Raw genomic sequence first — 12,378 nt, 5'->3', positions numbered from 1 at the left:
CCATCGAGGAAACGGTCATACCACTGATGAATGCTACAGGTTTCAAAATCTCATTCAAGACCTCATAGAAGCAAACAAGGTCCCATTGCCTCTAGCTAGCGAGAAGATTGGGTGATGATTAAGCGAATGACACAAGACAAGAGGCGAGCTGCAACGACAAGATTTCATGGCCTCTTTTTTCTATTTCTTTTTCATCTTTTCTTTCCCCAATAAGTCTAGCATAGGCATCTTTTCCTTTCCTTAGATTAACTTTGTAGATTCTTTATTTTCTTCTAATAAAATGAGCATCTATTTCCTTGCACATGATCATCACATTGCATTTCATTACAAAAAAAAAAAAAAAAAAAAAAAATCCATGTCGAGCTAAGCACAAGGTATACCAATGATTTGAGGCACCCCTTGTAGCCACATCATATCTCCTTTCGCCTTTCTAATTTACAAATCCTTTCTTCATAAACCACTTTGAGCCTCGTCTAACGATAGACCCTTCTTTTTTCAACCTACATCTACCTAACCTTGGATGGGATGGCGTGCAACTTATGCAATTCCAAAGAAAGCTTGAGCAAATTCAAAAGAAAGCAATAGCAAAAAATAAGCAATAATAAAAAAACAAAAGGGCAAGTGTTCCAATGTCTTTGATATGAAAATATCTTCGATAAGAACACGTCTCAAATTGCGTCTCTTATCGAGTGCTCGGTACCGTGCCTAAGAAACATGAATGCCAAGTGAGTGATAGACCGCATGATCGAGATTAATCACACTTATAAAAATAAATGCTAAAGCAAAAAGAGCTAAAAAAGAATATAAATTCAAGCATGAAAATACAAACATTCAAAATCAAGGTTGCACACCTTGGGGGCTTATCTAGGGTCTTGAGCCTTTATCCCCTTTTTCTTCAGCCTTTAGCCTAACCACGTTACAACCCTTAAAAAGACCTTTTTGAGGTATACACACTTGTGCGAGGTTTGGCTAGAGCTACGTTTGGCCTGATTCTTAACGGATACGTAGGCAACCTCACATCGAGGTGCGGCCGTAATAAACATGCATTCATATTCACATTCACACACTTGCACCATGATCATATCAAGGAATATCCAATGCTCATCCCTTTTCACTTAGAGCTAGACTTGGGGGTTTGGTCCTTACATCATTAGCTTACCTAGCCTAAAAGTCACCATTATTTGGCTCTTCTAACAATATGTTTTTCCACACACTTAGCTCTTGTGGCCTAGCTTTAGTGTCACTATCACATACTGCACATATACATGACCAAATATACTTCCCTTTAGGAACCCTTTGTCATGAAATCTTAACACAACGTTGAAGCATACCTTGTCATATCAACATCACCCATAATTGTCATTGCATCACGAAGCACGAAGTGCTTAGCCTCCGTGCATAAGTTACCCAAATACTTTCATCATGGAGTCAACCATTGAGATAGCCTAGGATGGATTAATCCTTGCACCTTGAGAGATAGTATCAAATGACATTTGACTAAGCTCATTCAACATGCATCTTCAAACTTTTGATTTTCTTTTTCATGTCTTTCTTTTTCGGGAGAAAGTTGGTACCCTCCACAAAAATGACGGAAAACGGAAAATTTTTGCTATTTGCATTTTCGAGTCGCACAATCATATTACAATGCACACACGAGTCACGAGTCACATGTGTCATGTTACTTCGAGTCGAGTCAACCTTGAGTCAGTCAAACATATCGAGTCAAGTTTATACCTTGAGTCGTGTCAAGTCGATGAGTCAATCTACATTAAACCTTAGGTCAAGCCTAAGATAATTTTAAGCCTTTGGTCAACCCTAAGATAATTAAAGAAATTGACAAAGTTCTATAGTCAAAAATAAATACAGGTGTAGTAGAATATGGAAGACCCTATCACAGCGTTTGGCGACAGTGTCAATTCTTGGCGCCAGAAATATCTCAACAACAACAGAGCTCGAAGTCTCTCAGAAAGGTGATTTCGACTTCATAAAGCAATTTTGGGTTCCTTGGTGCGCCAGTTAGCCCCTATAAGCAATTTGACATGATTAAATAGTCAGTTTGATTACAATCACAATAAGTGGTCGACCTGATGAAAGATCGTCTCGCTTAGCTTAAAGCGCCTAAGATATGGCTCATTACGGAAACACCGACATACTGGTTTTAGCGAAAGCAAAGTTCAGGCGAGCTTTAGAGATCGACAAACGTCGCAACAAACATTCAAGCACCGAAGCTCTATTGTTCAGAGACGCGTGAAAATTTCCATTCAAAAGCTCTTTTGCTCCAGAGACGCGCGGGCATATCAATCGAGCTCTTTTGTTCAGAGACGCGTGGACAATCCTTTTCAAGCTCTTCGTTCAGAGACGCGTGGACATTTCATTCAAACTTTTTTGTTCAGAGACGCGTGAACATTTCCTATTTTCAAGCTCTTTTGTTCAGAGACGCGTAGACATTTCCTATTTTCAAGCTCTTTTGTTCAGAGACGCGTGGACATTTCATTCAAGCTCTTTTGTTCAGAGACGCATGGACATTTCCTATTTTCAAGCTCTTTTGTTCAGAGACGCGTGGACATTTCCTATCATCAAAGCTCTTTTGCTCAGAGACGCGTGGGCATCCTATTATCAAGCTCTTTGTTCAGAGACGCGTGAACATATAAAAAAGAAGCTCTTTGTTCAGAGACGAGTGAACATCGAAACAGTAAGGTGGCGTTCCCTAGATTGTGGAGAGTTGTCACAGATGATGTTCCCTTGGACGTGGAATATTATCATGGCGGAGGAGGATAGTTTCAGGCGAAACAATCTTCTAATTTGGAAGCAGTTACGGGCGTAGCGGTTTTCAAGTGGGATGGCATTCTCTAGCTTGCAGGAGGTCATCAAAACAACAGTAAAGAAGCAAATCGGTTACTTTCAGAGACGTGTGCTCGACGATGCAAGATACGCGTTTCTTAACTCTTTTATCTGTTTAACTAATGCTAGTTTTGCAGGTATCGGCGTTATAAGATTGATTTAGGATCGCAGAACGTTCTGAATCATTCTCCGTCCCTATCGTTACTTTGACTTTCGTTTTCGAAACTTGCGTTTCTCCAAACTCAGTCAAAGTGGGGGTTTCTGTAGACACCCATTTGTGTCTCCCCAAAACCAAACCCAGTGATGAGTACCTTTCACGTCGAATCATAATCGAATGAAACGAAAGTGTGGAAAGGTCTAGTGTTGCGGAAAGTTTTATTTCTTTTCTCTTCTCCCTGATGTTGAAAACTTTATTTTAAGAAAACAGCTAATCCAGTTTGGTTGGTCCATGATATGGGTCCAATAATGGTGTAGTTGGATGGGGCTTGCAAAGACCTTTCCAACGATATATTATAAGCCCAATTTCGATGAATATTGAGGAAGTTATGGCCAATTTACTAAACTGGACCCGGTTTAAGCTTTATGTACGGCCCAATGATCTAGGGGAGGGCCTAATATGATTTATCATTCCTAATGCAATTAGGAATGGTTTTAGTTTTCTAGAATCTTCTAGAAGGTTCTTTTCATTCCTAATTCAATTAGGACTTTTCAGAGTTTTAATTAAGATCAAATAGCATTTTCGAAGAAAATTATATTATTTTATCTTCCATTACGGTAAACTAACTTATCAGATTTTCGAAAACGCGTTGGAATTAAGACAGGCGTCCAACCCCAGGCCTTAGCGCCTAGAACCAGGCTTGGCGCCAGACGCTAGCCATTGGCGCCTGGTGCTAGCCACTGGTGCCTGACGCCAGTTAGCCAGGGTTGGCGCCAATCCTGTTTTGTGATCTTCAGACTCTGTTTTGTTAAATTATCTTTTTTGGCTGATTTTTTCTATAAATATCGTATTAAAAACCCCGTTATCATTCACCAACTACCTTCATCATCTACAATCATCATTCACGAATTCTCATCAACAATTAGTTTTAATCAACTCTCTTCATTCACAAGTTTTCATTCATCAATTATCAATAACATTCTTTCTTTAGCATTCAATTCTTTCTGGCTTTTTTAATACAAAATTCCGCATTCATAAGATCTAGAAACACCTAGCCATATTCGAAGTTGCCTTCACCCTAGACGTGAAAGGTTTTAATTTCTGAGGGTTTGGTCCCAAATCTCTATTTCAATTATTTAATTTAATTGTTTTGATTATTATTTTCCTTGAAATTACTAACGTGTGTATTTTGTTATTAGAAAGAGGTACGAAGCATCAAAGTAAGTACTTTAATTGATTTATTGATATTATGATGTAGAAATCATGTTTATATTGTTATTATGATATTCCTAGTATCATGTCTAGGGTAATTTTAATATTAAATATGATTGTTGTGATGCTTCCTATGCTCTTCCTAATATTTATGATTGCTAGTATCATGTTAGGGTTACAGATTTGATTTTTATTGCTTACTGACATGCTAGGGTTTGTTATTAATCTTGTTAGTATCATGCCTAGGATATTGCTATTTTTATTATGCCTTAATATTAACATGAACATGATAATTATTATAATTGTTATAATTTATGGTTATTATTATTTTGATGGTGATTATTTTATTATGATGATTATAATTATTATTCATGATATTGATTATTTATTATGTTGCTTGATACATATTATTTTATTCTTTATTGCTTGATCACCTTTTATGCATGCTTAAAGGGAATTTGGTTTTTGCAATCACGCTTAATAAGATAATTGATAATCTTGTTTAGGGTTAATATGATTATAAATTCAAGTGATCGCCAATAATAGATTTATTTGTGCATTAATGTTCAACCAACATAGATAAACAGGTTTAGGGTTAATCTATTTATTGTATGTTAGTCAGAAAGCGCACATGAATACGATCAGAATAAAGTAGAGGCCTATTATTAGGGCAGGTTCAATATCTTTTAGGTTGGATTTGTACCTTCATCCCCGGACCCTTATTTGGTTCATGACTTTATGGAGTTGACGATCTCTTGGATCGTTAAGGGGTGTAACCTTCATCCTATGAACGGTTTACGAGTTCCTTAAAAACTTGTTGGCAACTCTTTTGCTCTATCTTCTTCCCTTTTGGACGCCACCGTACTTTAGTGTATGATCACAGTGGGGTTCAAGCTAGTGGGATTTTAAAGGCTTGAAACTATTCCCTACAATACTATATCATATAAGTGTACCTTTTTGGCTTTGATGTAGGATATTGTTGTTAAAATTCTTTCTGCATGTGGATTCCAAGAAGCCGTAACTCTAAGCTGATGCTTAATCAGAACACTGCGATGCTTTCTTGCCCTTTCGATCACAAATACGTTACGGATTAATTTTAAAGAGCTTAAAACTGGAAAAAATTAATTTATGTTAAAAGTAACTGCTAATTAGCATACCATTCAATTAAGGCAGCAACCTTTTCACCTTCAGGAGATTCAATTATGACAGTAGGCATGGATGATTCAAGCTGAAAGCCTGTGATTTTACAAAGATAAATACTTTATAATGCAACTGATAATCAAGGGAATAGTGAGGATAAGTATAGACTTATTAGATAGTTTTCTGATGTACCTTTGCAAGTGATAGGACGCAAAGCTGTGACGCCAATTACTTTGAAATTTTCACTGTCATAGACAAGAGCCTCATACTGCCTTCCAAATAAATCATTCCAAGTACACTCCTTCACTGGTGAATCAGTGCTTAAAGTAGTTGCATAAAGGAAGAATTTAATTATTGTAGTTATGGTAATGCTTTAATAAAAGTAAGTCATTTAAGGTATGTATGCAAGTACTTGTGATCTATCACCATCAAGTCGCAAACAACTGATTCTTTGTTCAGTGTTGTGACAATTTTCCGCGGTTCATTTGCAACGTAGAGCACAATAACAAGTATATCTACCAAAGAAGAGAATGTGTGAGTAAATTGCATGTAATGGACTTGATTTTTTAATTAGAAATTATAAGCATTAGTCTAGGTATTTTCTTTACCATGTCGAATATCATCAGTAGAAACTCTTGGAATAGAAGCAAGAGATTGATACTTAGGAAAAACTTGTTCTCCTTCAGGATCCAAAGACTGGATGAGAGTCCTGCTGCCTATTGTCATCTGAAATGGCAGATCTGATTCTCTGGCTCTATACTGTGCATCTAGTGGCCTTATCAAGGCATTAGCAATGTCGTAGTTTCCTCTAAACAAGATAACATCTTTATATGCATCAATTTGATCACCAAATAATGTCATCTTCATGCTATTTTTCTGGAAAAAAAAAACACAAGAATATTCTATTACATGGTCATGTACTATGATCTGTTATAGGTTGAATGAATGTTTGTATATGGCATGCATAAACTACACCTTGTCATCCTGTAAGATAATATACTGGTACAATATTTTCTTCTCGGATTCTTGCTTTCTACCCTTTTCTGCAATATTCACCTTAACCTTGTATGATTTGCTCGATGTATCGAGCTCATCGAGAAATTTTCGATGTGGTGCCATAATAAGATTTTCTATAAAACAGAATAAAAAAACTAAATAAGTTTTTATTTCATGTATAGATTATGATAGATTATCAGATGATATACCATGAAAAACCTCTGCACATATACATGTTTTCTTTTTAAATCATCCTATTAGCTGAACATTCTCTTATTTTTAGCACTGATTTTACAGAAGTTACATCTTGTATAAACTTGTCTATAAGAAAGAGTATAAGCAAATGGACATAAAGCACTAAGATCAAGTACAGTATGAATTATGTGACATTGGAAGCAAGAAATGTGCTAACATATTTTAGCATACTTAAAAGCACAGAATTATAAAGCACATTATATATGAAACATGATTATCAAATTATGCATACTTGTGTATCTTTTATCTAAAAAATACTCATTTGTCTACTTGTGTATAAATTTACAGATCTAACATGTAACTTCCACAGTAGCATTTTATCTTATAAATACTGATTAGTCTATAAACTCTAACATATTAAATAATTATGAACTGTTCAATTTATATCCATTAATAAGTAACAGCTAACTTTATAAATTCAGCATTTTATAAACCTAATCATGTGAACTAAATTATGCTAACATCATAGTAAAAATACTATGTCACATTAATAAGTAATAATACAGACAAATTATGACTTTTGTTCCCACACACATAACAGTTAGAGTCTGTTACACAATAAATAATAGCATATATGGAATCTATGATAGATGTTCAGCTAATAATAATTTGCATAAAACTAACTTTATTTCTTAACAAAGATAATAAATTGAAGCAGAATAGAGGCTGATCATACCTGTCAACAACCAGAGGATTTAATGCTGATGCTGAAGGATATCTGTAGACACCCATTTGCGTCTCCGCAAAGCCAAACCCGGTGATGAGTACCTTTCACGTCGAATCATAATCGAATGAAGTGAAAGTGTGGAAAGTTTAGTGTTGCGGAAAGTTTTAATTTCTTTTCTTTTCTCTCTGTTTTTTGAAAACTTATTTTTAAGAAAACAGCCAATCCAGTTTGGTTGGTCCATGATATGGGTCCAATAACATTGTAGTTGGATGGGGCTTGACAAGAGCTTTCCAACGATATATTATAAGCCCAATTCCGATGAATATTGAGGAAGTTATGGCCAATTTACTAAACTGGGCCTGGTTTGAGCCTTATATGCGGCCCAGTGATCTAGAGGAGGGCCTAATATGATTTAGCAATCCTAATGCAATTAGCAATGGTTTTAGTCTTCTAGATTCTTCTAGAAGGTTCTTTTCATTCTTAATTCAATTAGCATTGATAAATTGACTTTTGTTGACTTTTCAGAGTTTTAATTAAAATCAAAGAGCATTTTTGAGGAAAATACGATTTTATCCTCCTGTACGGCAATTTTTATCTAATTTTGAGAAAACACGTAATTTTCCAGATCAGCGCCAAACGGCAGCTGTAGCGCATGGCGCTAAGCTTGGCGCCTGGGGTCAGTCTTGGCGCCTGGCGCCAACAGCCAGCGTTGGCGCTAATCTGTTTTCAGGTGCGCCAGACTCTGTTTTGATATTTTATCTTTTTGGCTGATTTTATCTATAAATAACGTATTAAAAACTCCGTTTTCATACACCTACAACCAGTTTTCATTCGCAATCATGAATTATTATTCTTTCTAATTCTAAACCAACTCTCATCAAGATTCTCTTGATTACTCTCTCTCTCTCTTTTCTAAACTAGCTTTTTACATACAAAATTCCGCATTCATTAGATCTAGACACACCTAGCCATATTTGAAGTTGTCTTCGCCCTAGACGTGAAAGGTTTTAATTTCTGAGGGTTTGGTCCCAAATCTCTCTTTCCATTATTTAATTTAATTGTTTGTTTTATTATTTTCCTTGAAGTTACTAACGTGTGTATTTTGTTATTAGAAAGAGGTACGAGGCATCAAAGTAAGTACTTTAATGGTTTTATTGATGTTATGATGTAGAAATCATGTTTAGATTGTTATTTTGATTCCTAGTATCATGTCTAGGGTAATTTTAATATCAAGTATGATTAGTATGATGCTTTTATGTTTTTCCTAATATTTATAATTGTTAGTATCATGTTAGGGTTAAAGCTTTGATTTTTATTGTTTAGTGACATGCTAGGGTTTGTTATTAATCTTGTTAGTATCATGCCTAGGATCTTGCTATGCTTTAACATGATTATTATTATGATTAATATGATTGTAATTATGATGATTTTTATTTTGATTATTATTATTATTATGATTATTTTAATTATAGTTTATGATTATTATTATGATTATTTATTATGTTGCTTGATGCTTATTTATTTGTTATTGCTTGATCACGCCTTTTATGCATGTTTAAAGGGAATTTGGTACTTGTAATCGCGCTTAATAAGATAATTAATAATCTTGTTTAGGGTTAATATGATTACAATTCAAGTGATCGCCAATAATAGTTTTGTTTGTGCATTAAATTCAACCAACATAGATAAACATGTTTAGGGTTAATCCTAATGATTGTATGTTAGTCAAAAAGCGCACATGAATACGATCAGAATAAAGTAGAGGCCTATTATTAGGGCAGGTTCAATCTCTTTTAGGTTGGATTTGTACTTTCATCCCCAAACCCTTATTTGGTTCAAGACCTTATGGAGTTGACGATCTCTTGGATCGTTAAGGGGTGTAACCTTCACCCTGTGAATGGTTTACAAGTTCCTAAAACTTGTTGGCGACTCTTTTGCTCTATCTTCTTACCTTTTGGACGCCACCGTACTTTAGTGTATGATCACAGTGGGGTTCAAGCAAAGGGATTAATGCTTGAAAATATTCCCCACAGCTTTTGGCGACTCCGCTGGGGAGGATTTCTATTTTAATTCCTGAATTTGTTTCGGCAATGATTTAGAATAAGTGGATGAGACTCGAAACATTCTAAGTATTACGGCAATGATTTAGATAGAGCAAAAAATATCTCATTGGAAAGACCATCCGTAATGAGTTAAAAACATAGGCTTAATTGCAAACACATTAATTCCAACAAAGAAAAGGTTAGGAGCACATAAAAAGAACTCAAGGTAGAAGGAAAAATCAAAAGAGAGAGATGAAAATACACCACAACCTTCTACTTCCTCCGTTAAAAATTTATAATTGATAGAACGAACATGGAGGTAGTCATTGTCTTTATCATCCAATAATGACTTGGAAATTTTACCCTCACGAATAACCTCATCATCAACCAAGGAATTTTCAACCACCATTTCTACAACTAATGATTTTTCAATCACCGATTCGTCAACCAATGATTTTTCAATCACCGATTCGTCAACCAATGATTTTTCAACCACAAATTCTATAATGGGTTCTTCATCCTCAATAACATTCGTATTATTATAGTGTCCATAGACTTTTTCATCAAGAGCCTTCCAATAACTTTTATTAGCAACTAATCGTTTCCGAATATGATCATATGTATATGGAAAAACTCTAAAATCATCAGGAGCACGCACAAAAAATTCACTATAAGGGCATTTAGGATTTTCATGACAAAGACGTTGACAAGAACAGTAGTCAGGTGCCGCATAAAAATTATATAATATTTGTAGTGACGTAAGCATGGATATTTTCAACTCATAAAAATAAAAATAATCTAGACTTTAATAATAATTAGAAATAAAAATAAAACTGTTTCCCCGGCAACGACGCCAAATTTTGACAAGCTAAAGTCGTATCACCTAATCAAAAGTAATTCCTAAAACCACTAACTAAAATAGATAGGGAAGTAGGGTCGAATCCACAGGAAAACGAGTCTTTTTATTCCTAATTAATTAATAATCTAGATTATAGAGTAACAAATTATTATTATCGAAAGAAAACTAAACTACTAAGAGTAAAAGTGGGAAAGAATAAAAGTAGGAGGAGAAACAATGAATAAAATGCCTAGGGTATAGGTTCACAAATAAATAATATTTCAGGGTAAAACATAAAAATCAATCATCAATGCATACATTAATCAGATCATAAAGGGTTTTCGCTACGTATTACAATCACACAATTAATTTATCGATATTAAATCTCATATCTCGAATCTCGACTTAACCATTTATAAATTAACCTGCCTATTGAAACTAGACCTATACATTAATTCTCATCTGTCGAATCTCGAATCAATATTGTCAAACTCATGCATAAAAGATCTGCGCAAATCTAGTCACAGAGCATTAAATCAATCAATAGGGAATTAATCTACCATTGACAATTAACAACAATAAATTACCCCTTCATATTATTTATGGATCCCCATAAACCCTAGAAATAAAACTACTCATACATAATTAAATCTAAACTAATCAAAGCTATTAAAGGAGATATGATGAAAGAAAGAAAATAAATAACTGAGATTAAACCTAGAGTTGTAGAGAGAGAAAACAAGAGAGTAAATAATACTAAGAGTTTAATTAAGGGAGAGAGAGAAAAGTTAGAGAGAGAAAAGAGAAAAGAAAACAAAACTAAAACTAAAACTAATAAAAAACAAAACTAAAACTAATAAAAAACAAAACTAAAACTAAGCTAATAACACCTAAGAAATTGCCTACCCCCCCCCCCCCCCAAATCCTAGAAAAGGAAGTCTGATCTCCACTAAACTTCTAATCCCACAAACAAAAGAAAGGCTGCCTGAATTTGGAGCAAAACAACGAAGCTCAAACAACAAAGCCCAATACTTAGAAATAACGCAGATCTTCGCTGGAGGACATCTCACCCGATCGGGCATTGGGCCGCCCGATCAAGCCCGTCCATTTATCACGCCAGCTTAGATCAACTTTCTTCTTCTATGTTTGAATTTGCAAGCTTGGGCCCTTTCAAGCCTTAACCCAATTTCCTTCCTTTGTTGGTCCATAATATAACTTGTAAAATCTTGACCCTTTTAACATATTGTAACACTCTAGAAATTCCTTTCTTTTAAAATACCTGTTTTTGCCCTGTTTAAAAATTTAAATAGGAATATCTAATATATTACCGCCACCGTGAAAACGGCTAAGGCAACCATCAAAGACACACAGCGGAACACTAACTTCAAAACCGTTCAAAACAAGTCAATTTGAGAAGTCAACCAACAAAAGTGAAGTCAAAACCAAAGTCAAACGAAGTAAAATAAAACCATCCTAAAACTTGGAACCATTGTAGGCCCTTATTAAAACCAAACCAACTTTAAAACCATTGCTTAGTCATGCATGATAATAATATCATAAATAATTAAAGCATTAAACACATCATATACTAATAAAAACTAGCATAATTCGCTCTTCACCCATGCCCATTCATGAATATGCTTCATCACCTGAAAACCTCCTCTCTACTTGTCCCCACTACTCGCCATTAGAAAATGGGTCGTCGTAGGGCCAAAGTAAAGAAATGGCCAAACACACAAACACACACAATCAGCAAAGCTGAGTACATAAGCGTAATTAAACACACCAACATGCTTTCACCTATCAACATACACTTACCAAATTGCACCTGTTCACAAACACACCAATCAACACAACAAAATGACTAGACCCTCATTAATTCATTTTGCATTGATTACGCATCGAACGAGTTTCCAACTATTAACCTCCCCCAAATAAATTTGAGGTTAACTGGCACGGGAGCTAACCGTGCCAGCGACAAAACCACACAAAGGTGGCGGAATTCCTGCGCATAATAAATAATAAAAAGGAATATACAGCGTCCTGTACTCCATTGGAAGTTATGGTTAAATATAAAACCCCATAACCCCCCCATTGTTCATACTCAAGGTATATACGTTCCAAGAGTTTTGGTGCATAATCTCTTTCACTTTACGTTATTTACATATTATTAGACTTGGTGATGACTCTTAAAGCATAATAAATCAATCAACAATAATTATTCAATCAA

Source organism: Chenopodium quinoa, unplaced genomic scaffold (genome assembly GCF_001683475.1).
Source record: "Chenopodium quinoa cultivar QQ74 unplaced genomic scaffold, ASM168347v1, whole genome shotgun sequence".
Classification (NCBI taxonomy): domain Eukaryota; kingdom Viridiplantae; phylum Streptophyta; class Magnoliopsida; order Caryophyllales; family Amaranthaceae; genus Chenopodium; species Chenopodium quinoa.
Note: the sequence above shows the minus strand (reverse complement) of the source record.